General features: G+C 34.8%; 1 long non-coding RNA gene across 1 annotated transcript; it reads left to right on the top strand.

Annotated features, from left to right (window-relative positions):
* The first annotated feature begins 3,167 nt into the window (after nt 1-3,167).
* LOC101671488 lies at nt 3,168-24,611 on the top strand. The gene is made up of 3 exons (XR_200783.3): nt 3,168-3,241; nt 8,616-8,690; nt 23,880-24,611. It is a non-coding gene; the product is annotated as an uncharacterized LOC101671488 (long non-coding RNA).
* Nucleotides 24,612-26,159: the final 1,548 nt, after the last annotated feature.

Here is a 26,159-nt window from a genome sequence, read left to right on the forward strand (position 1 = left end):
TTGGGGAGGCTGCAGGACCACCATTTGGCCAGTCAGAACCTCTATTCTCAGACTTTAGTCTCAGAGTGAGTGGAGTGAGTGAATGGATGAAGGGAATCATTGGAGGTCATGTACTGAACTGTATTAGGGGAGAATGGCATCCTCAGTGAACCATTCTCGCAACTGTCCAGATTCTGTCTTTCTGACATGTCAAACTTCCTGCTGTCATTTTTTCCCCCTGTTTCCATGATTAGTGTTCCTTCAGCTCCAGTTAAATCAGAGAGGATCCAAATGTCTTTTATTAAATTTCTTTTTACTTAATTAGGCAGAAGTAACTTTTACTGCTTGTATCCAAGAACTCTAATTGATGCCTATATATTTCACGGGGAATGAAGGAAAATCATGTGAAATAATTCACATAAAGTCTTAACAAAATGCCTGATATATAAAAAGTATTGATTAAATGTGTTATCAATTTTTATAATCAATAGAATAATGGAAATGACAGTCTGAATTTTCATGTGTTCAACAAAACTTACATACTTTCACACAGTAGAAACTTAGGTCATCTTTTACCCCAGTTAGAGTTCCAGGGTCCAGGGTGTATGAAGTTATTTCAAGAAGACTAATTTGATTTAGTCCCTCAATACCTTTACCACTGTCCAATAGAGCCTTTAAAAATTGGCACTTGGCCAGAAGGTAATGGGTCTAAAAGCTTGTAGGACTGCGAGAAACTATAATCTATCCTTAAGTAACTGACAACTACATATCCTGATGGAACAATTCTCAGTCAGCCACTCTGCTGGGAATAACATTTGTCTCCATCATTCGAGTCTGAAGCTAAAAGGCAAATATGGTGGATTAACTGCTTTGTTGTAAACCACATGAACTCTGAATCAGTTATAAATCCTTTGAAGATAGTTTGGGTTCCCTTTTTGCTCATGCATGCATTTTCTCTTTAGATATGTCTTCACATGCCAGAAACAAGGTTGCAAATTTCTGACGGATTATTTCCCACTGTCCTTAGAAGAGAGGGACTTTCTAACACAATATCTAGTTTAGCATATTGTGGAAAATGCTGCTCCCATTTTGATTAAACATGATTTTACAATTTTTAAATAGTATTTCCAATGCATGTTTTCTTTTCCATGAATGAGATTATAATTTTCCAAGAGGGGAGAGGATATCATTATGTTGTTAGATGAAAGCTAACTATCTTTCTGTCTTCCAAGGAATTTATAGTTTTCCAGCCAAAGCCAAAATTCCCTGGGCCTAGCTAAGTTTTTATCTTTTCATTATAAAAGAGAGTAGTTATACAATTGCAGAGTAGAATGTAGGTAGAGACAAAAAAGTGGACTTAGGAAATACATTATAGTTTCTCAACTGAGCCATTTGGTATACTAATATAAGACCTCTATATAAACCAATTCTTATAAGTAATAACTACAAAATATAGTCATGTACTAAGAACTACTAAGAACATAAGAAAGTAATCCGTTCTTCCCGGGAGGAGGTTTGAAGGAAAAGCCTTCCCAGAGAGTTAAGGTCTCAGCTGCACCTTGCTAATTAGTAAGTAATTGCTTAGACAAAGGCATTTCCAGTCTTTAAGAACAGCATTATTAAATGGTATAAGGTCATAATAGTGAGTAGATTGCTCAGAAATTGAACTAAGTGTGGCTAAAATGGTCCGAGTTCGATGCTGGGGCAGGGTGTGGTGGGGAGAAATATGGTGATATAAGTTGAGAGGACTCTGAAGGCGTGTAGCATATTTGAATTCAGACTAGCCATGAAATTTCAAGTGCTCAGTAGCCCCGTGTGACTAGGGTCTTACATATTAGATAATGAATGAAAATGATTAAAGATGTGGACAAGAATGGATCAATTTCCTAATAGAAGAGATGGCCAATGAGGATTAGAACTAGTGTGATAGCAATGAAAATGGTGAGAGGAAAACCAAGTGATATTTAGAAACTAGAATCAACAGAACATGGTAATGGATTGAATATTCTAGGTGAAGAAGTAGAAAAAAATAAAACATCTGAGGTTTTGCTTTGGTTGACTGCTACAGAGGTTTAAGTTTGACAGAAAAGATGATCAGTTTGGATTCATATAACTTGAAGGCAATTTAGATATTCTCAAATAATATAAACCACAGGTGCCAAGATTTTGGAGCTATTGATATAAAAGTTGAAGTTAATCCTTACAAACAAATGAGGTCATTTAATAAAACAGAGAAAAAGAACTAGGATGGAACCCTCAGGAATATCAGCATATCTAATATTTAATGATATTCCTTAAAGAGAGGAACAACAAAATAGGGAGAGGGAAATAATGATCTGAGATACAGGATAAGAAACTGATAGAAAATTACCTAAAGGAAGAAATTTTATAGAAGGAAATGGAGGATCAATAAGCATGAGACCTAAAAAGGGAAAATAAAGTTTGGTAATTAGATCAATTTTTGTATTTTCAAAAAATCACTTGCATACTTCTGATTTCTAGATTTGTATTTTTATAGAAAGTGAAAGAACTGGTATTACTGACTTTCTAGGGTACGTGCAGTGGTAAACTAAGAGGCTCCAAATATCTTAACACATTTAACCTTCTCTACAGACTCAGAGAGGGCATTGTCAGTCACTTTAATGATGATGCTTATCATTAAGTCAAGTTACCTGGAAAGGTCACCCTACCCTTAAATGGCAGAGCTGGGATGGAACCCAGTTCTGTTCTTCTCAAAATCATGTTTTTTCTCCTATATCATGTTGCATTCCCCCAATTCCGGCTGGGTCTTAGTCTCCTAGTTGCCCTTCTTTGCTATTAAAATCTTTTATATCTTGTTATCTGAAGAAATTCTGAGCAAGAGAAGCTGGGGGAAATAAGATTGCTGGAGAATGAAACCCTTAATATTGAGCAGAGCACCAAAGGTTAAGGAAAATACATCTCTCTAGAATCAAACATCAGGTTACTTTTTTCTCTGCTCCTACATTTGGAATGCAGTATGCAAGGCGGCACTTTCTGGCTTTCTTGAGGTCACCATGGTCTGTTAGTGCTATCCTCTTGAATAATGTATGTTTGGCACAGAAAATGACCTTATCTGCTGGTTAGCATCTTTTATATTGAAAAGTTTATAGCATTCAAGTCAAACTGAAGAGTTTTTTGGTAAACATTTGCTTTTCATTTATTTACAGATGACATTTTAAATTAATGCATCATCATCATTTGCAAATTTACTGGGAATTATGGAAATATCATCAGCACAAATGTATGTATCTTATGTATTGTTTGAATTTTTTAATTGCATCAAGTAATTTAGTCTTAAATTTTTCAAAATGTGTGGGTAAATATTTAATGTGATGATAGACTTCGTGGTCCCTGCCCAAGCAAGAGCAGGGCTTCCTGCCAGCTAAGGCTACCTCTGGTGTAGGCTTCTGACATCAAGAAGTTAGGGAATGTTTCAGTCATATTATTAATTTAATTTAAAGGTGGCTCTTAAAGAGAATTTTGAGAAAAACAACCTGAACTATGTTAACCATCCTAACCAGACTTCTATTGGAAATTGCATAATTACAGATTTTATGGCTTTATGTTGCTGAAGAAAGGAAAGAGAGTGGTATTCCACTTAAGACATGGAAAGATGCTGTATTCGGTTTCCAGACACTTAAGTCAGCCCCTCTTTTGTCCGTCTCTTTAAATGCCATGCCTTCTTAAGACTGCCCCTTTTCTCTCCCAGTAGATGTAATATTTTTCTATTCCTCTGAAGACTAAATATTGAGAAAATTTTGTACTTATGTTCTGGCATTATTCAGATCAGCCTTCTGTTGGAGGGATTGGTATTGTTCTTTTATGAGCTCTAATAGATTAAAGTTTTAGAAACTATAACCATTTTCTGTTTTAATATGGGATGTGCTGTGGCACCTACCTTCTTCTGACTCACACACTCAGTGGGTGCTTGATAAAAGCTCATGTTTATTTTTAAAATAAAGGTGTAAATTAGGGTTGTCTTTTGGGGGAAGTGAAGCAAGATCAATAATTGCTGAAAACTGTAGCTCTTCTTACATACGTTACCTGTAGCCCAATTTCTTCTTTAATCCAGTTCCTGTCATTCCCCCTCTTATACTTGATTCTCATGGAATCAAATTACATTGTTTTTGAAAATGCCTGTATCTTTACCTTTGCTCATGTTGTTTCTGCTTTCTCGATGTGCATGTTGGTGGGGGGTGTGTGTGTGTATGTGTGTCTGGACATGCATATGTATAAAGGTGAGGGAGAGATGATATTGTGAAGCAAAAAGTTTACTTTTTATGAATAACAATAGCTAATGCTTACATAGTGCTGACTGTAGGTGCTGTTCTAAGTGCTTTACACTGTGAACTTCCTTGATTCTCATAACAGCCCTATGGCTTAGCTACTATTTTTATTTCCGTTTTTGGTTTTTTTTTTTTAAGATTCTATCCATTTACTTGACAGAGAGATCACAAATAGGCAGAGAGGCAGGGGGAAATAGGCTCCCCGCTGAGCAGAGAGCCTGACACGGGGCTCTATCCCAGGACCCTGAGATCATGACCCGAGCTGAAGGCAGAGGTTAAACCCACTGAGCCACCCAGGTGCCCCTCCATTTTTTTTTTTTTAAGGTTAATAAAAGCATGAGAGCAAAGAGGTCAATTAATTTGCACGAACCATACAACCTGAAGTGACAGTATGGAAGATAGCATTTGAACAGAGTCAGAGCTGGCAGAAGGGTTGTGCCCACTTAAACTTTGCCACCTGCCACCATACTGGGATGTTTTGGCTAGGATGAACCCTCCTGGTCCCAGACAGACAAACCATCCTTTTACTTATAACCTCTTTCTTTTACAGAATTAATCATTTCAAAAACCAGTTTTATTAACTTTGCATGAGCTGACAAAATATCTTGACTTTCATTTCTCATAGAACAATAGAAAAAACAAATATGGCATTTATATATAAATGAAAACTGGTAAATGAGCCTCCATCGTATTTTCAAGCAACTTGTTATTGATGTATTACTTTTTAGAAAATTCTTTCTAAAATGACCAATGAAGGAACTTTACAGTTACAGTCTTAGAATTTATTGATATCTTTGATATTTCAAGATGATTGATCTGTTTTTTAAAAAATAATTTACAATAAAACACATGGGAATTTTTGTGTGTGTGGGTTAAGAGCTAAACTATTTGATTAATATTTCTATAAAGGAGTTCCTTAAAGCATTGGAAAATTCTTACAAGGATCAGTCATTGAATAGCTAATAGAATATGAGAACTTTACAGGTGTCTAGTTTAATAATACATCTTATGGGAACCTGACCTGTTTTAGTAGAATAATAAATTTTATTTAGCTGGTAGAGATAATCAGGAAACATACTTGGAAATATTTTATTTTATCCATGAAAATGAATTTTGTCATTTTTAAAAAAGATTTTATTATTATTATTATTATTTTTTATTTGACAGACAGAGATCGCAAGTAAGCAGAGAGGCAGGCAGAGAGAGTGAGAGAGAGAGGAGGAAGCAGGCTCGATGTGGGGCTCGATCCCAGGACCCTGGGATCATGACCTGAGCCGAAGGCAGAGGCTTTAACCCACTGAGCCACCCAGACACCCCCAATTTTATCATTTTAAAGATGTCAGTGACAGCACTTTTATTATCTTTTCAGCAACCTTTTGAATATTTTTCATTTAAAACTAATTTCTATTGGAACTTCACCTTTTATTTTCTTTTCTCTTAGAATTCTCAAAAATATCTCGATTAAATGCAGTCTATGTTTCTCTTGACTTTGCAACTTTCTAGGATACTTAAATACATCTTTTTTAAATCTGTAAAATGCACACTTAACATCCTGTCCTTTTTTTCTGTTTAATAATGGTAATAACACATATAAATAGATTAATTTGTGTTTGGTGGTTGAGACATGCCTAGATCACTCCTCCACACCACCTGGTTTGCTAATTCAGCGTGTTCATTATATATAGATTTTGTTTTAATAACTTTCCTAGAAGCTACAATCTGTAGATAAGTTTTTTTTTTTTCTATTGAGAATAAGATGGGGACATAAAACTTCAGAAACATTAGTTCTACCTCAGTTATTATGATTATTTTCAGGAGATCAGTTTTCCCTCTCTTGTTAAGCCTTTCTGTAATTAATTTTTTCACTGACCCTCAAGGGATATGTCTCTTACTAAAAAATCTTTCAAATACCACTTTCCTCCTATTTTCTAATCAAAATGTTTATACTCCTTTCTATAGAATGCATTACCCAGATTCCATTTCTCTATGGCCCCAGTTCCCATCAGTTTCCTCTGATACTTGATTTCTTGAGCAGAACTGCACATTTTCTCTGACAATTACTTGTCCTTTGACTTTGCAGGTGTTGTTCCTATCTCCCAAAATACCTTGACTCATCTTGCCTTGCTAATCTCCTATTTATTCTTTAAAGTTCAGATCAAAGGACACCTTTTCAAGAAATCCATCGTTAATTTCCTTGGATGTAGTTGGCCATTCTGCTCTGTTAACAGCTATGTCTTAGGTAAACTTCTATTTTAGGAATTGACACCCACTACCAGTGAGCTCATTGCAGTCAGGATCATATTTTATTCATTTGAAGTCTTTGGGATTAATAGAGTGCCTGGTGCACTTTCAGTACTGTAATAGTAGTATCTACAATTTAATAATGCTTACTATGGACCAAGAAAGGCGCTATACCCTTTCGATGATTGATTTCATTTAGTATAGGGTCCCTGTGAAGGGAGTACTTTTCACCTGCAGTCACTGATGGAAAAAAAAGTGAGAAAGGCAAACTGTCTTATCCAGGCTCACATGGCAGTGAACAGTGGAGCCATGATAAACCCAGATCATCTGGCTCTTGAGAAAACCTCTCTCTTTACCCCCCATGTAATAAGATATGCCAACAAACTTACAGGATATTGACCTGCTAGAAAAAAACCTAAAATCTACTGTGTCAAAATTTACTGAACTTATTGATAGGTATCAAGAATAGAAAACTATAATATTAAGCTAGTGGAAAAAAATGGGGTTTTTATTGTTGACATATAAGTCTCTTAAAATGGATAATTATTTGGTATTCTAAGAAATGATTTGAATTTCCTATGTTACGATAGGAAGTGAATACTCCTGAGCTTTGTTCTCAAGCCAAAAGAAAGCCTTTTAGAGTCTGGCAGAATTGATTTGCACTTAACTTGGCAACTTGAGGCTTGCTTGACCTTGAATGCAGCTTAGTGACAAAACCTGTTTCAAATGCTCACATGTACACTCTCCACCAAGCAACCGGAAGCCCAGTACCCACCATTCTAAATGTCCAGACAAACACTTTCACCCTGACTTTGTAATTAGACAGATTTTCTCAGTCCAAGGAAACTTTGGAGATCAGAAATGCATTGTTTCCCTAAAGATTGTTTATTACTTATCAGTCTTAATGTCTTGCCATCCTTGCCTTCTTATAGTACTTAGGGCACTTGCAAATGACAATAATGCATGCTAACCACTCCTTACAGCCTGAAATGTAGTTTCTACTACTACCCTCTTTCTTACTGATAGTGATAGTAGTGTCATTAAAAAAAAAAAAAAATTGTACGAGGGCGCCTTGATGGCTAGTCGGTTAAGCATCTGACTTCCACTCAGGTCATGATCTCAGGGTCTGGAGATCAAGCCCGGCATTGGGCTCCCTGTTCAGCAGAGCCTGCTTCTCTCTCTCCTGCTGCTGCTCCTTTTGCCTGAGTTCTCTCTCTCTCTATCAAATAAATAAATAAAGTCTTAAAAAGAATTTGTACTCACTAATGAATAAGTGGGCAGAAGTCATTGTAATAGCCATAAGGTTCTGCAGATTCTATAAATTTGTCCCAAACCAAGAAGTTGTTGGAGCTGTTAAAGTGTGAAATTATTGATCCCTGTATGTCCTTATAATCATATCCATCAAATGGCTGAAATTTGTGGCAGGAAGGAAGACACTAATGATCTAAACAATCAGAAACTGGGACTCATATAGTATCCCTGCTGTAATGAGTAATGACTTTATTAAATATAACAGACATGTTTTTGTTTAAGTAATCATTGGTTGAGATTTTTATAGGTGAAACTAATAAGAGAAACATTAAGATTTTATTGCCTGTAGAGGACATATTGTATAGATGTTAAGATGAACATTAATCTGATAACTGAAAGGTCAAAAAGACACATAATATGAATATTTAACTTCCTTGATACTTAGATTCATGAGCTTTAAATTTAAGATGATAATACTTCCCTTTTAGAGGTGTTACAAAGACTAAAGCAAAAATATGCGTCCAGTGCTCCTTAGCACAGTACTTAGTATGCTGTTGGAACTTAATAACATGTTAGTTTTCATTCCTCTTAATATAAACAATCAACATTGGAATGAAAGATGTTAATACAGACTTCTTTTTTTTTTAATTCCAGTTGTGGAATTGGCTAAGAGCTTTAGCTATGACACTTAATGGTAAATTTTTCCTAAGCCTTGGACTAAAATCCTAGACTAAGTTTAGGACCTTGGAAATAGTAGGAACTAAAAATAAAACGTTGAGATAAGTGGTCCCCTAATGCATGCATTTTTTTCTTCATTTGTATTTTTGTGTTTGGTAGCTATGGAAAACAGTTCTTCCAGAAATGACCAGGAGTATGAAGAGCAAAGTGTAAACATTTCAGCTACATTACAACGTAAGGAACTTCTATCATATTTTAGGAAACACAACTGTTGCTTAAAGAGACAATTGGCATGTAGCTATTCTTATTCTATTATTCACATGACATTAAAACATGAAAAAAAATTGAAGAGAGAGAATGGATCATTGCTTCCCAGAAGGTAGAGATGGGAAGGCTAATGGGGTGGGTGGGTTTGGATACAAAGGAGTAACATGAAGGAGGCTTGTGGTGGTGGTATGGCTCAGTATCTTAATTTTGGTGATGTGAGGAAGCTGTGCATGTTATTAAAATTGCATAGAGCCACACACACACAAACACATAAATGCATACACATATATACACACACACAAATAAGTACATGTATAACCGGAAAAATCTGGATAGGCTTTGTGGAATCTGCCAATGTCAATTTTCTGGTATTAATACTGTAAAGACGACATGCAAACGTAGGATGGTGCTGGGTAAAGGGTACATGGCATTTACCTGTACGTGTCTTTGTAACTGCACATAGATCTTTAATTATTTTAAAATAAAAAGTTAAAAATTATGATAATTGGTGGAATGGGCAGGGACTTAGTATTTTCCAGAATGCAGTGAACACCACATGTGCGTTACATTTTTTAATTTTACATCAATTTGAGTTAAACTATTCCCATTTCTCTTTTACAAGTAAGGAAAATACGTTGAATAGTTAAAAACTGACAGAGAAGGAGATAGCCAACAGAAGAACCAAAATAAGCAATACAGTTTTATCCCATGTTTTTAAACATTTGTAGCTAAATGCAGAATTTCAGAGTAGACACCAAGCATTGCTTCTCATAAATCAGACACCTTGTCACTTAGATGATCAGTCTTCTCAATGACCAATTTGATATCCATTGACATGTAGCAGTCAATATAATGCTACATCTCCACCACTGTTATTTACTAAAGTTGATTCCTCAAAGTTTATGTGCTGTGGTTTGTGGTGAGATGTAGCTTTTTCCATAAAGTCATTAAGTGATATTTACTATCAGAAAACATCTGTGAAGCTTTCTTTCAAATTAATTCTTATCTGATCTGCTTTTATTACATATCAATGAAATGATCTATTAAAATATATGAGTATTAGAGCATGTTGAAATTATTAGATGCAAAACTTTGAAAATTCACACTAAGTGTGGGAGGAAGAGACATAATTCCCAGTATGGAAATATGGTGAGTTATTTAAATGCAAATTATGATATTTAATTAAAATATGACCAGCTAATTTGGCAATTTAAAGAAGAATGTATTGTGGTTAAAAACGTTTAACATGAAATTTGCCTTCTTTTTTTTAAATATTTTTAAGATTTTTTTAAAAGATTTTTTAAAAAATGTTTAAGTGTACAATAGCTAAGTTGTGGAAACAACTAAAATGTACATGAAAGATAAATTAATAAAAAATTTATTATATACATACAGTGTAATATTATTTAGCCTTGAAAGAGAGGAAATCTTACAGTATGCAACATAATGTCAATAATGTCATTGAGGACATTATGCTAAATAAATAAGCCAATCATAAAAGGATAAATTCTAGGCAATGTTAAGTGAGATGATTACTATTGGTTTATATAAGAAAGTAATTTATTCCTGGATACTTACCCAAAACATAGAATGGAAGATTTTTCAGTAATAAAATTGGCCTAAAATGAGGAAAAAAATGTCTTACTTTGTATAGAACCAGAATGTGGAGCCAATGGCTAATTTAGCTGTGTGAGAGTTTCACTAGTGTGGAGGGATATGTGTGGAATAATAAAGATGATTGGCAATTAAGACTCAAAGTGAATTTTTATTCATTTTACCAAAAACCAATCAGCTTTTAAAATACTAAAGGATAGCTTGGTGAGTGATGAGGGCCAGAGATGAAGGAAGCAGAATGCTACTGTTAATTGTAGTCATTCCTATATTCCGAAGTTTAAATTAAAATAGAGCTAAATTTGTTATATTAGTTGCCATTTTTTGAATACTTAACCACGTGTCAGACCACATTAAGTGTTTTCACAGCATGATCTTGTTTAATCCTCCCAACAACCCTAAGAAGCAGTTACATTATTATTTCCAATTTAGAGATGAAGAAAAAGAAAATTATGTAAATTGCCCATTGTTATTTTAATAATCAAAATGCTGGTTGAAATTCTGTAACAAGAACTAGTAAAATAGAAGTTCAGGGCTGTTGATATGCTAATCCCCACAGTACCTGGAGCTCTGCTTCTTCTGTCTTCTTTCTCTACACATTTGTCCTGTAGCATAACGTGGCAGCTGTAGCACCTGCCATTGTGTCTTGAGTTCCACCAGTGTGATGAATAGAAGAAGGAAAAATGCAGAACGTTCTTTCCTTTTAAGAACCTGATCAGCCATTTACTTATATTAGATTCACTTACACTCCATTGTCCAGCATATAGAAACATGTCCATACCAAGAAGCGAGGGAGGCTAGAAACGTAGTCTTTAGCTGGGTGGCTCTGTTTTTAGGCAAAACTATTTGTGAAGAAGTGTATAACAGATACTGTGAGTGCCCAGTTATCTCTTCTAAAGAAAACTACTGTGATGAGTGAAATGTATATGTACCCTTCTTCCCTCACACAGAATTCATTCATCCCTTCTCCAAGTTACAATCCGAAAGACCATTGCTACTCTATCCAGTTCAAAGTCTGGGAATAAGTTGCCATTCTTTCCATTAGGTCTGGATATTGATCCTCATGGTCTGACCCACTCTAAGATAACAGATGAATTATCTGTGGATCCCCACCCACAACTAGCATACCCTCAGTATGGAATAACAGAGTAAGAATAGGACAGTTGCCATAAAGCTGCTACTGTTAAGTGGAAAGAAGGAAGACAGACATTAATCACAAGCTCATAATCATTAACAAATCCCATTGAGCAGAAATTACAAAAATCTTCTGTTCTGCCTACTCCAGAAATGGAATAGCAGCCTTCATTACCAGATCTGATGCTCTCTGGGTCTGCATTCCAGGAGTAAGAGTGGTGTCCTTGGTATATTGTCTGTTGTCCTTCCTGGCCTGCTTCACATCCCATGAGGTTATTTGTCCCTTGTCCTTGTCCACTGTAAATAATTCAGTTTTTGTGTGTGTGTGTGTGTTGTAGAGCTCTTGATTTGCTTTCTGTTGATGACTTTTAAGGACTTGGGATTTTGGGGGAGCAGTCACAGGCTTGTGGCTCCTTTGGCAATACAAATATCAAAAGTTGGTAGGCTTCTTGGACATATATCTCCAGATAGTTTCAAACCTCTGTGTATGTGATTGTGATTCTTCTTTGAGTGGAAACTCTAATGACTTTCTAGTATCTTTAGTTTCATCTCTTAACTTCCCCCCACTAAACTACCAATTTACCACCTCTATTCACTGGCTCATAACCACTTTGTTTGATTTTTATAAGGTCTTTTTATTCTTTTAGTCATTCAGCAAAAATCAGAGTTCCTTCCTCCATGAAAGGCACAGTGCTAGCTAGCAACTGAGGTTATAAGGATGAACAGGTATAACTCTCAGTCCCGAGGAGTTTACTGTCTGCTGGAGAGTAAGACAGTGAGCAGAAGACTATTCTGATTGTTAAATGTTATTCTAATAGAGTCTATAATGGAAAAGTGTAATGGATGTATATATTAATAATTTTTAAAATGTAAGTTCTATGCAGTTTTGACATATTCTTTTCTCCCCTAACTGCTACATGCAGTCAATTCTCCACCCTTGATCCTTTTTATACTTCCCTTGCTCTTATCAGTACTCTTGTTCATAATGTCCAGGTCTTTGTTAGTTTGGCTAGAGAAATAAATACTATCATTTATTTTTCTAGAAAATTAAGTATAGCAACACTAGATTTTCACTGGAACTGTTATATAATCAATAAACAGTCTTAGTTATTGATTAAAGACTGAATTATAACTTTAAAATTTAACTTAAATCCTCTTTGTTTCCCATTAATCTCTTTCTAGCCTACTCAAAGGCTAGAATTATCAGAAAAGAGTTTTTTTTCTCCCTTTTAATCTTTAGAGCTATACAGTAAGATTTATGTTTTTAGCAGGTATCTCCTTAAGAAATAAGATTACTAGCCAAAACTATTGTGAACAATATTCACACTTGTACTTCAGTTTGACAACTATGAATATGTTTTTGTTATGTACTGTATATTCACTTGGTGTTTTTACATCTTAAGTGCATTTCCCCTAACTGCTACATGCAGTTTCTATGGTTACAGGCTCATTCCATTTCTATTTTTGCCTTTAAGAGGCCATACTGCTATGCATGGAAACAAAAGCCAAGAAGAACTTAGCCCTGATCCTTCTTCTGTGGATTTTGTTTTCAGCCCAACAATCTTTAATACAAAATTGATTTCATGTTATTAATCTATTAATGATATACAGTAAACTATAGATTTTTTTTTCTTTTTTCTGTCTGTCTAGCATGAAGTCTGCTTTCGTGGCTGGACCTATTTAGTCATTTACCAATGTCCCAATGTTTTGTATAAGACTTCTGCCAGAAAAACCATCGTCCTAAAAGCGCAGTGGGACCACTAATTTTCTTCCTTCTTTGAATCTATCGCTCCCTGTTTTGAGAAGAAAAAAAAATTAAAACCACACTCTTCTCCGTTATATTGCTTCCAACTCCAGCTATCCGTTTCCCAAATCATTTGAAGCTACTGCCTGCTGGACAAAATTCTAGTTGCTGGGGATTAAAGCAAACAAAATACTATAGTTCCTGTTTTATTGTGGCCTAGAATTCAGAGAAGTAACAATAAAAGTGAGCCAAATCAGTGTGATCGGAACCCATTCAACAAGACATGATCACTGAGGGCTGAAGTCATTATGGAAGGCTCCACAGGACCAGTGGGACGGAAATAACCTTTCATAATTATACGGAAGCTGCTTGTGGCTAGATGTGGCATATTCATAATAGGTGTCTTTAATACTTAAAACAGCATCTGGCCACATGCAAAGTTGATGGCCATGGAAGGATAGCTTGCTGCCAATAAGCTATGATTTTGGTTAAAGGGAGAGTGACTTGAAAGTTATTTTCTCAAACTGTCTACTCTCTTCAGTCTTAGTGATTTATTCTTCATCTTACTTGATAGAGTTTTAATATTACATATATATTTTTAATGTTGGATCCCTTTGATTCTGGATCATTATTTGCTGATTCAAAAATATTCACAGAGTACTTGCTTTTAAACTCTTCCTTCACCTCAGACAGAAACTGTGTATCCATTAAGCAATAACTTCCCATCCCTCCACCCTTCTGAATCTGGCTTTAGGGGGACATCTTTCAGTCTCCCAACATTGAGTATGATGTTAACTTTGAGTTTTTAAAATAAATATCCTTTAATCATGTTGAAGAAGTTCCCTTCTATTAATAGCTTTCTGAGTGTTTTATAATCACAAAAGGGTGTTGGAGTTTGCCAAATGCCCTTTCTGTGTCTATTGAGATGATCATGTCATTGTTTTCTTTCATTTTATGAATGTGCTGTATTACATTAATTGATTTTCTTGTGTTGAATCACCCTTGCATTCCTTGGATAAATCCCACTGTGTTAGGTCATATATAATCTTTTTGATATACTGTTGGATTTGGTTTGGTAGCCTTTTGTTGAGAATTTTTACGTCTGTTTTCCTAAGAGGTTTTGGTCTGCATTTTTCTTATGATGTCTTTGGCTTCAGCATCAGTATCAGGGTAATGATGGCCTCAAAGAATGAGTTAGAAAGTGTTCCTCCTTTTTCTGTTTTTTGTTTTGTTTTGTTTGTTTGTTGAGGTTTTTTTTTTTTTTGTTTGTTTGTTTTTTGGAAGAGTTTGAAAAGGATTGGTGTTAGTTCTTGCATGTTTTGAAGAATTCCCTTGTGAAACCATTATCTGGTCCTAGGCTTTTCTTGGCCCTGAAGTTTTCTTTGGAAGTTTTTGATTACTGATTCATTCTCTTTATTTCTTATAGATCTATTGAGATTTTCTATTGCATCTTTTTTTTTTAAATTTATTTTTTATTTTCAGCATAACAGTATTCATTATTTTTGCACCACACCCAGTGCTCCATGCAATCCGTGCCCTCTCTAACACCCACCACCTGGTACCCCGACCTCCCACTCATCTTGAGTCAGGCTAGTTAACCTGTTTGCTTCCAGAAATTTTTCCACTGCATTTGGGCATACAACTCTTCATTGTATTCCTTCATACTTAATTTCTGTAAGATCAGTCGTTTATCCCCACCTTTATTTTTCACTTTAGTTATTTGTGTCTTCTCCTTTTTTTTCATTGTCAAACTAAAGTTTTGTCAGAAATGAAGAAATTTAAGAAAATCTCGCATATATTTAACTTTGTGATGGATAGCTATAAGGTTCTGAGTAAGGGAATATTACTGACATTTACTAAACTAGAGTCAGAATAAATAAGAAATATTCTAAAAATTAAAGATTGTGGGGAATTAGTTTCAGCAGGATCATTGATATCAAGCAGATGATTAATAATTATAATTCCTACATTCTTAGTCCCATGACTCTAGTTGTAAAACTAGAAAACAGAGTTAGGGAAAACTGAAGACCTCAATGTGGCATAGTTCCTGGTAAGATTTCTGAGGTAGTGCTCAGTCGGTTAAGCAACCATCTCTTGATTTTGGATCAGGTCATGATCTCAGGGTTGTGAAATCCAGCCCCATGTTGGGCTTCATACTGGGCGTGGAGTCTGCTTAAGATTCTCTCTTTGAACCTCCCCTCATTTCTCCCTCTCTAAAAAAAGGGAAAAAAGATTTCTTAGTGTGTATGTATTAAAAATACAGACTTTATGTGTTATTTTGGACCCATAAGTTTGGGTAATAATATATGTAGGAGAATCTTCATGGAAGAATTCATAGTAGTTCCCTATGCTATAATCAACTTTTTCAAAGAAATACTTGTATATTGGTCCTTAAATTGTTTATTTTATGACAGGGTGAGATCTGTGAGCTCAAAATCCCTCTCTGCCAACTCAAAATTTTATACACAAAATTGTTTGACCATAGTCCAAATAAGCAGGGTTTTAGCCATTAGGACTGTCTGATTTGCTCATCTAGGGAAACTATGTTGAACATTTACTAGCCATAGATTGAACTTTGGGCTGAAAAGGGTCAAACTGTTACTACCCTTCCAAGCTCTCTAACCTGGAATCTCCACACTGTGTTGCTCAGCAACACCCATCAAGACACATTGAAGTCCATAGTCAGTCCCTCTCTCCCCTTAAGAGTTCCTGAGACTTAACATTTTGTGTTTACTTTTTACTTGATCAGTGCAAAGCCCTTGAATGCCCTATAGGACCTTCTGTTAGATAGGGGTGGCATATGACCATGTTTCATTATAAAAACAAACATACAATTGACATCAAAGGAGAAGCTGACTTGGGTTTTTCATATAGAAACAGCATGTGCAGAAGTCCTAGCACAAAAAAGAATTTGGCATTTTTGAGGGTGTGGGTGGTGCTAATGTACATGGAACATAGTGTGAAGTAGAGAGTTGCACACAATGAAGCTGGAGACATTAGCAAGGCCAGATTGTTTAAGGCCTAATAAATCATGACAAAGAGGTTGCATTTTATTGTGTGTTTAATAGGAAGCCATTGAAGATTTTACTTAGAGAATGACCTAATCTCCATACGTTAGAGTGTTATAATAATCTTATAATGATAAATTTTAAAAAGGCAGAATAAACTGAAGTAAGTAAAAACGTGCATAGAAAAATGAGTTTGTGGAATTCAAGTGGTCTTTCCTTTAAACTTCTCTATTAGTCCGCCAATAGGAAGAGGGGGGAGAGAAGTTTAAGCATGGAGTTAGGATGATGTGCCAGTGGGCTGCAGCATTACCCAGAAAATGTGGGGTAGACTGAGCTAGGTGACTGCAGTGAGCGTGGAGAAACATGCTAGGACTTGAGGTAGAGACAACAGGTTTGCTGTTCAGATTGTAAGTTTGATGAAGAGGGTTACTGACCTAAGGAACTGCATGTATGGTGTTGACATGTTCAGAAAGAGGAAAGATGTAGGAACAATATATTTTAGTTCTGTTTTTGCATGTGTTAGGGTTATGATGCCTTTGAAACATCCAAGTGCTGTTGTTAAAAAATCAGCTAAGTATGAGAACTGGAGATCTGAAAAGAGTTCATATAAGTGAGGGACTCTTCAGAGTACATAGAATAAACTTTGAAGGTTACTCCCAAAGGAGCATGAAATCACAATTTTAGATGGACAGATAAGTAGATAATATAAGAAAAATAGTGATGATCACACTTTGGAAGTAGTCAATTCTAAGGTAAAAACTGCTGGAACTTCAGTTGGATGAAGAGGGGAGTTATTAGATGTTTTATAGAGGAACTACTTTATAAAAACAGTGATTATGAATACTAATCTGGTGGTAGTATGCTGGACAGGTTGAAAGGGAAAACTGAGGTGAGAGGTAGGAAATACAAAGCAATTACTTCATTACAAAATTATCAGATATTTTTAGAATTGTCACACAGTATGTGAGAATAAAATAAAATGCATATGGCTGCTGAGGATAGATATTACTGTGAATCTTTTGGAAAGAAAATTTACTAAAAAACACATATAATGTGTCAGCTCATTTTATATGTCTCAGAAATATCAATTCAAGAAATTTACATTAAGAGGAAAAGGAGTGCTTCCCAGAATCCTCAAATAAGAAAAATTCTTAGACACAGTCATTGCAGTATTCTTTAAATAATAAAAACAGAATAATTGGCTAAATAAATTCTAGTAATTCACATAAAATAATACTATGAAACCATTAAAACAATCTTTATGCAGTGTTTATTTAATAATGAAGGAAATACCATATTCAAATTGCTATGTAAATTACAGGGTATATAGTATAATTTGCAGTAAAAACTAAAAACTAAGTTATTTAAAACATGCATAAAAATGTTATAGTGACATTAGTAATGCCTTCTTCTTTTCCCTTTCTAAATTTTCTACTGCTAAAATAATAAATGGAGAAGAATTAAAAAAAAAAGACACTGCTGAAAAGAAAAGGCAAGTGTAGACATTTAGATGTAAAGTAATAAAGGGATGAATCAGAGTGCTGATTCAAATGGAATTATAAGAGCAAATTTTCATAGGTATAATCACTACAATTTTCAATATTTTTTGAGTACTTTGGTTGAAGTTTTATTAAACATTTAAAATACCCCGTTTTAATTCCCTATCCTATTGAATTCTCACAAAGAACTTAAATGGTTAAGGCCAATATTACACTCATTATACAGATAAGAGTTTTATTAATTTGCAACAGGTTTGCTTTAGAAAGTTGACATGGCAAAATTCAGACCCATTTCTATGTAATTCAGAACCACCGTACAGTAACTCAGGAAGCTCTCCAAAGGGGCATGGTTGATCTTATTGGGGTAGCTGAGGGAACGAAGAAAGATGAGAAGAAAATCTTGCAGAAAGACCATAACTGAGGCAAGGGAGAGATGAGGAATTCGTCGTCAATACAAGTTTGCTTGGAACATGATTCCCCTGTCCTCCCCAGGTGGATGTTTTGTTTGAATAAAATCATCGACTTAGCATGTCTGACACACTCCTCTCAATTCCAGCCCCACTCCTTTCATCCTGATTTCCTCTTTCTGACATGCCTTCACTCTGCACACCCAGCTGAATTCTAATACTCCTCCCACTCCCCACATTGAAGATTTCCCGGAAAGCTGCACACCCCTCTCAACTTTGCTCATTGTTTTTATGAGGCTCTAATGTGGAGTTAACAGTCAAGACAATTCTACTTTAAATATATATCAGTTCTAATATTATTGAGAACCTCGGGCTCAACCAGTTCTTGTTATGGAAGTGGAAAGTCTGGTTACATAAATAATTGAGGCTCTTCAGGACCCCTGGTGTACAATTGCTGCGAAGAAGCTGGAGCAAAAAAGAAAAAAAAAAACCCTGCATTTTCTTCTGATACACTTATTAGCTGATAAACTGAAGAGGAGAGACACTAATAATTAATAAAACGCAATGATTTACAAACCTATCAATCAGTCTAGGTTTTTCTGTGCTGCATTAGCTTTGCAGAAAAAGTGGAATCAATTTTATCATTCTTGGTTTTCACACCTTTTGTTTTGTGCTATTTGGGGATTTTTTGACATTATACTCTTTTCTAGCATTATTCTCTTCAGGTTGGATATACCAAAGAGCAGAAGATAGGAAACATTGTTCAGAAGCATTTGGTGATATTTGGAATATTTCTTTCTATCATTGATCAGCCATTACATAAAGCCAATTAGGATATCTATAGCCTTGATGATCAGTGGCACAAAGTATCTCATCTCCAAGATTTATGTGTAAGGACAGAATCAGTGGCTCTCATGTTACTTATTAATCTTATGTCGTGTGAGGCAAACATGTCCATTTTTATTATCTGCTTAGTTGAAAGCAAAATCATTACTAATTAATAAAGTACATTGATTTCCAAATATTTCAATAACTGGTGACTATGCCACAAGGGCAACCTTTAATTTCCAAACTCTCTTCTGCTATTAATTAGGCTTGAATAAGAATATTAGTAAATGCAAATGAATAACAAGGTCTAGCTTCATCAGAAATATGTATGACTTTTTATGAATGTAATGCTTGCATGTTAAAGACACGATCTATCTTAAAAGTAGAAATAATACCATAGGGAGCTATTAAAAACACATGATACTTACAAAATTCCTTAACATCTTTCTTATGCATTGATGAAGTTCAGAGCAGCCTCCTCCAAAATATGCCGCTTTGGCATATAGATTATTTTGAAATAGAGTTACATTAAGAAACAACCAATGCAAGAAGGACACTGATGTCCTTTGTCTCCCTGAAGGCAGGAAATAAGTCTCTTACATGAAAGGTACCCTCTCTGTATCAGGAGGAAAGGAGACATTATTATCTCCATGGATAGGGAATCCACGGGTGAAAAGGTTGTATAAACCCAACTTTGTTAATTATTTACTAAGTTATTGCCCCAAGCCCAAAATTCTTTGTCTTGTCAATTCTTCACAATTCTTTATTATTTCTTTTATTATTTTGTTGTCTAAGAGGTATAAAAGCCACCTGCTTTGTTCACATCTTTGGGTCTCATATTTCTAGGAGCTCCTGTACATAGGAATTAAATTCGTTTTTCTCCTGTTTATCTGTCTTATGTCAATTTAATTATTAGATCAGCCAAACTGTTCTGCTCCTAAAGCATGAGTATATTTTCTTTCTTTTTCTTTGTTATAAAATATTGGAAAATTTAACAGGAAAAAAATACATGGTATCATCTTTGGTTGTTGGGTTTCATGTATTAGTGTTATTTAATACTTTTACACTTTACCCACTCACTTGGTGAATTTCAGAAGCATTGCGCCATTTAGTGGTCCATATGGGTGTGTGTGCTTGTTTTTATGTAAGGTGTTAGGAATAAAGTAGAATGCCTCTACTGGATGTGGGAAACATTACCATGGGGCAAAGGATACATTAGTTCAGATCTCACAAGATGGTTCTTATAAATATGTCAGTTACCTAAATTTTCCACCTAAATCTGTTTTCAAGCATAAGAAGAGAAATTAATTTATTTTAGGGAACCAAAGTTAAAATCCCATCACTCTTGCTGACTTTTCACTTGGTGATTTAGTCTACACTTAGGCTCTTATTCTGTGTCTCCGTCATATCTGGAAAAAAATGTGTTTGAATTGGACAAAGGCTGGCACATGCATGGAAGATAAAGCATCAGTCTCACCCACAGCTGGCCATGAACTGTTTCACTAGTTATTGACGACATTAGTTCTCTCCAAAACTAGATCTAGTATTACCACCTTCCCCAGTGCAGTAATTTTGGCAGCCATAATGTCAACCAGAGTTATCGCAGATGCTGAAACTTGCATAGTTACATGGAATATGTTTCTTGGATTTAAAATTCTCTATTTCTGCTCAAAGATTAATATTGATCATAATAAAATACTATTTTTAGCTTTGTCTTTGTTGCATTTTTAGTATATATTGGACCTATTTAATACTTGTATCTTAAGATTTTAAAACTGTATTACACTTACTTGATACTTACACAAAGATTCTTGAATAATCAAGATTTTCAACACATAAATGTTTTTACTTGGAGGATATTTTCACCATTTTAACTAAAGACCAATTAAAATTATTTTACAGATTTTGAAATACAGCTTTATCTCTTATTCATTCATTTATTTATTTATTTTTAATATATTTATTCATTTAATGTTGAATTTGTCATAAGATTTAAACCTATCAGTATTCCTTTGGGAAATACAGCTCACTAAATGCAAATTCATTTTACCCGTTGATTCCAAGAATTCACTACCTGCAATTTTCTTGGTTAATATTTGACCTCTTTTAATCCTTTCTTCATAGACTTACCCTGTGAGAGTTGCCTGAACCTAGCTTGACAGGTACCATATTCATATACTAGGACAGTTGTGACAAATTATCTCAACCTTTGTGCATTGAAATAGTACCAATCTATTTTCTTAAGTACTGGAGACCAGAAGTCCAAAATAGTTTCAGTGAGCTTAAATCAAGGTTCAGCAGGGCTCTGGTCCCTCTGGAGGCTTTCGGGGAGAATTCTTCACCTTGCCTTTTCCAGCTTCTGCAGCTTGCTCCTTGCATTTCTTGGCTTGTGACCGCTTCCCCCTCTTAAAGCCAGTAGCATAATATCAAATCTCTCTCTCTGCTGAGGTCATCTCATCACCTTTTTTCATCTGTAGTAGTATTTCCTTCTATTTTGTTTTAATAAGGATACTTTTGATTATATTTAAGGCCATCTGGTTAGTTCCAGATAATTTCTACATCTCATAATCCTTCACTGAGTCCTGTCAATCCATAATTGAGTAATATTCACTGACTCCAGAGATCAAGATCTAGATATCTTTGGGGACTATTATTTTGGTTTACCACAGAGGCCTCAGGGAGACATAGTTCAAATATAAAAACATAAGGAAAACAAAAACATTTATCAAGATTTATGAGCATATTCATGGTATCTCAATTTCTAATGTCAGGAAATGTTATGACTTCTCTAGTTATATGCAATTAAAACTATAAAGGTGCTATTAACTTCTTGTTGGTTGAAAACTTTTCTTTTAGTATGATGATGTACTTGTATTGGTAAAGTCATTTTGTAATCTGACTCTCTTTGTGGCTAAGTTTCTGCATTCTTTGTATTGTATTGTTTTGTTTTGTTATGTTTTGTTTTGTTTTTAACTTAGCTGGGTTCAGGGACATAGTCTGTGCCTGTGTACATGATTGTCTCCTAATACCTAATATGGTATGTGTTTCTATACTTACTGTTAGGCCAGAGAATGAAATTTCAACTATGAAAAATGTGATGAAAAATTCAGTTGTCTATTCAACTAATATTTATTAAACTTCTTCTATATTCCAAGCATTGTTCTTAGAACTGTGGCTATGTGTAAATCAAATAGTCAAAATCCCCTGCTTTTACTATGCTCACATTCAGGTTGGTGGAACATGAACTATAATTATACAGTTGACCCTTGAATAATTTGGGGGTTAGGGATGCCAACTCTGGCACAGTTGAAAATAAGTGTATTACTTGTGACTCCCCAGAACTTGACTGCTAATAGCCTACTGTTGACTAGAAGCCTTACTGATAACATAAATGGTTGATTAACAAATACTTTGTATGATATGTGTTACCTACTGTATTCTAACAACAGAGAAGCTAGAGAAAAAATATTGTTAAAGTCATAAGTTAGAGAAAATACATTTTCAGTACTGTATTTATTGAAACAAATTTGTATATAAGTGGACCCATGAATTTCAAACTTGTATTGCTCAAAGGTCAACTGTATTCCACTCTTCTGAGATAGCATCAAAATCAGCTTTGCATTACAAAAAAATATAAAGGCCAGGAAAATTTATGACTACTGATTGTCTGATTTATTTCCTTCTTCTCCTTCTTTCTTTACCTACTCTCCAGAAATCTCTCACCCACACATGGGCATTTTGATATAAAAATCTTTGAATCACTCCACCCCTCTGGAACAGGTCCAGTACCAAAGCCCTGAGCAGTTTTAGCCCTTAACATTGGAATCTTCACTTCATCAATAACCTACCTGATAAGCATAGTTTCCTCAAGAAATAAAAAAGGCACTTGAAACACTGAAAAATATATCACAGTTTTTATATTTGCTATTCAAATTGGATATAATCCTTGGCCATCCTCTAAGCAGTTTGCTATGTCCCCCTACATTACTTACAGCTTTGGAGAAGGTGTGCTTCCTCCCCAAAAAGCAGCTGATCATTGTTCTCACAACCTCAATGTTAAAGAGTGTTTGCCTCCAAGCACACAGTATTTGGGATTGTCAAAATGGTTCTTAAATTTGGTTAAAAATGGTTACTTGAAATTTGATGAGGTTAAAAATCAGTAGAATTATAATGTAGACCCTCAGGTGACTGAGAAATGAACTTTGATCATGTGGTTTTGTTCAGATTTAGTTCTTTTTAAAAAAAAATAGGAAATGAAGAAAAATAAATTCAAAGATATAAATGCATCTTTCTTTGAGGAACTAAAATGTTCCTTAAAATATATTCTTTTCATGTTTAATATTGGGTTATAGATTCTATAGAAATTATCTTTTAACATTCTAATTATCATACATATTAGAATGTCAATTAGGATATCCTTGCCTTTAGGGATAAATTTCATTTAGCTAATGCAAATGTTTGATGATCTCTTTTTAATATCCTAGTACTTCAAATAAATTATCATGGTCACTAGGTTAAAAGCTTTCTAAATATTTACATGGGCTGGAAACTCAAGGATATTTCTAAATTGTCAAATACTGAGACACAAATCTATCTTAACTTATATGACACTATGAAGGTTAAACTGCATTTGACACTATCTATATATTCATGACTAATGTTATGAATATGCATAAAAGAAGGTTACAACAGAGAAGGTTTTCTCTGTCAGCATGTCAAAGGTTAACTGTAGGCTTAGGTAACAGTTAACAACCAGTGGGGAGTGGAGGCTTGAGGTCTTGGAGCTGCATCCTGTTTTTTGTAACAGAATCATACTCTCAAGTCTCCATCTACTTCCTGAAAACCTTCTGTGATCCAAATGTGACAGACTTTTTCTTCTTAACTTAATTTGGCATTTTCTATTTTTTTCCCTCGCCTCTATGCAGTGAATCAGTGAATGATGAATAAGGAAAGCAGACGACCACCAGTTTGACTGAGGCTGGCAGAAATGATGAAGCCGCTGCAAAAGTAGGAAGAAGAGTGTTTGGTGCCTCTAGGAAAACTATAGCTACCCTGTAATTCCCCAGAGACCCCAGTAGCAAGGGCTCAACAAATGTTTATCAAATGATGAGATGTGAGATTGGTTTCACGTTTGTATTTCTGTAACAATACCTTAACACTACAGTAGGATCTTTTCACATATTGAATCTTAGTCTTTAACAGAAAAAAATCTGTAAAGACACAAGTGAGACAAAGGGCTTTCTATAGACCTCGGAACTCTATCAGAAACTGTATAATGCTCTTTTATATATTATGTTCATATGCTTAACTGAATGGTGTTTTCTTTAATGATCCGTTAGTATAGCAAATTACTGCATTCCCCAAGAGTAAATTAAGCAGTAGAGAGTTGGGAAATTAAATTAAAAAGCCTATAGAACATCCTCATTAAATCAACTGAATATTTTTCCTACTGTATTCCTGCAGAGACACAGAAGGCTGGGTCAAGCTTTAAAATTCCTGCTATTTGTAGATCTTGGCATTGTAGAAAAGTGGCAGAATAAAGCTCACACATTTTGGCTCTGGAGAATTATTAACTAACACTGCATTCGGTGTCTAAATGGTCTGCTCTAAACAGTGCCTTCTATTCGTTTTTGGTTTCTGCCTGGGACTCTGTCAACCTTTACAATCAAGCTCTAGTTTCCTATTCCAGTTGCTTCTGAAGGTTTTCAGATTCTTATCTAAGAGTCAAGATCCCTTTACAGATGTTAACTAAAATCACTTAGAAGCCATATTTTAGTAGGCAGTAGTTTAAATAAGTAATCCTTTCATTAATAACCCTCCTTTATTAGTACTTCATTCCTTTACTATTCTAGACACAAACAAACGTTTTGCATTATTATTCAAGTTAACTTTTGTAGCATTTAGTTTTTATGAGGCAGGTATCCCTTGTATTTTATTTAAAACAAGAAGCTTGAATTGAGAAAAAATAACTTACCCATCATCTCCTGTCTTTTGGATCCTTCGTGGCACATTGTAGGATGGCTTTCTCCATTAACTGAGCTCTCCTTACTCCGTAGATCAAACTTAGTTCCAGGTAGCATTTGGGAACTTTTCCATTTATTAATTCCTTCCCCCAACCCGAGCTTTTGTTGGTTTAATACAGACTTTCTCTGACTTTGGATATTGTCAAATAGGCCTTACTTTTTCTGGCTTCTCCTCAACTAACTTCTCACTCAGTTCTCTGCTTATGTTGATAGTTAAGAAAGACTTGATTGCTCCCCGTCTACAATTGAAAACACAGTAGTATCCTGATGTCTGGAACTTGGAATTTGGATTAGAAAAATGAATTATCAAATGAATAAGAAAATCTTCTCTTCTCTTTTCTTTTTTCCTCTTGTGGCCTAAATAGGGAATAGGTAGATGAACTTAACTTCTATTTATGATCAGACATTGTTTTCTAGGGCAAGCACATCTCTCATGAACCTCCTTACTTAGGAATTTCACTAGCACAATTTTACATTAGTGTTATGATCATGGGGTTAAGGTAAAAGTGAATTTGGTTTAAATAATGTATCTTTGCTAATTTAATATTAGGTTACACAAGGTCAAAGCTAGAAGGAGTCATTGACATTCTGGTATATTGACAATAATATATGCTGGTCTGTTCCAATAATGTAATTTAGTATTGTTGGTATAATAATGCAATCTGTGTAACAGTTGATTAAACATCTTCATCAAAAACTAAGACTGCATGGTGGGGATTCATTTAATGTTAATTTAAACATTTGTTACTTTTCTATTATTTTAATATCCTCTCATTAGCTTCTGTTACATTAATTGGCCTTCTTTGCAATAGATGTCCAATTAGTACAGCGTGGACTATTATTGCATGAAAAACCACAACAATATTTGAAGTGTAGAAAAAAATTTTTTTGAAAAATTTTTAAAGCATTTCGATTTTTGTACTCCTAATTTATAGTGAACAAGCCTTTGGTGAAGAGACAAAGAGAAGAAAGTATGAACAGCCTCTTTCATTGGGGTCTCAAATGTATACCTTGATAGAGAGACTCTAGGCTCAAGGTCAGGTCCTCCTATTTTGAGGGTTAGAATGCTCAGATCAACAGAAGACTCTACTTAAAAATGTAAGATACTCAATTACTTTTTGATCGCTGTCTTAGAACAGAAATGGCTTAAGGATTACATAATCATAGCAAAGGGATATGGCA

Source organism: Mustela putorius, unplaced genomic scaffold (genome assembly GCF_011764305.1).
Source record: "Mustela putorius furo isolate JIRA1106 unplaced genomic scaffold, ASM1176430v1.1 tig00000228_pilon_pilon_pilon, whole genome shotgun sequence".
Lineage (NCBI taxonomy): Eukaryota > Metazoa > Chordata > Mammalia > Carnivora > Mustelidae > Mustela > Mustela putorius.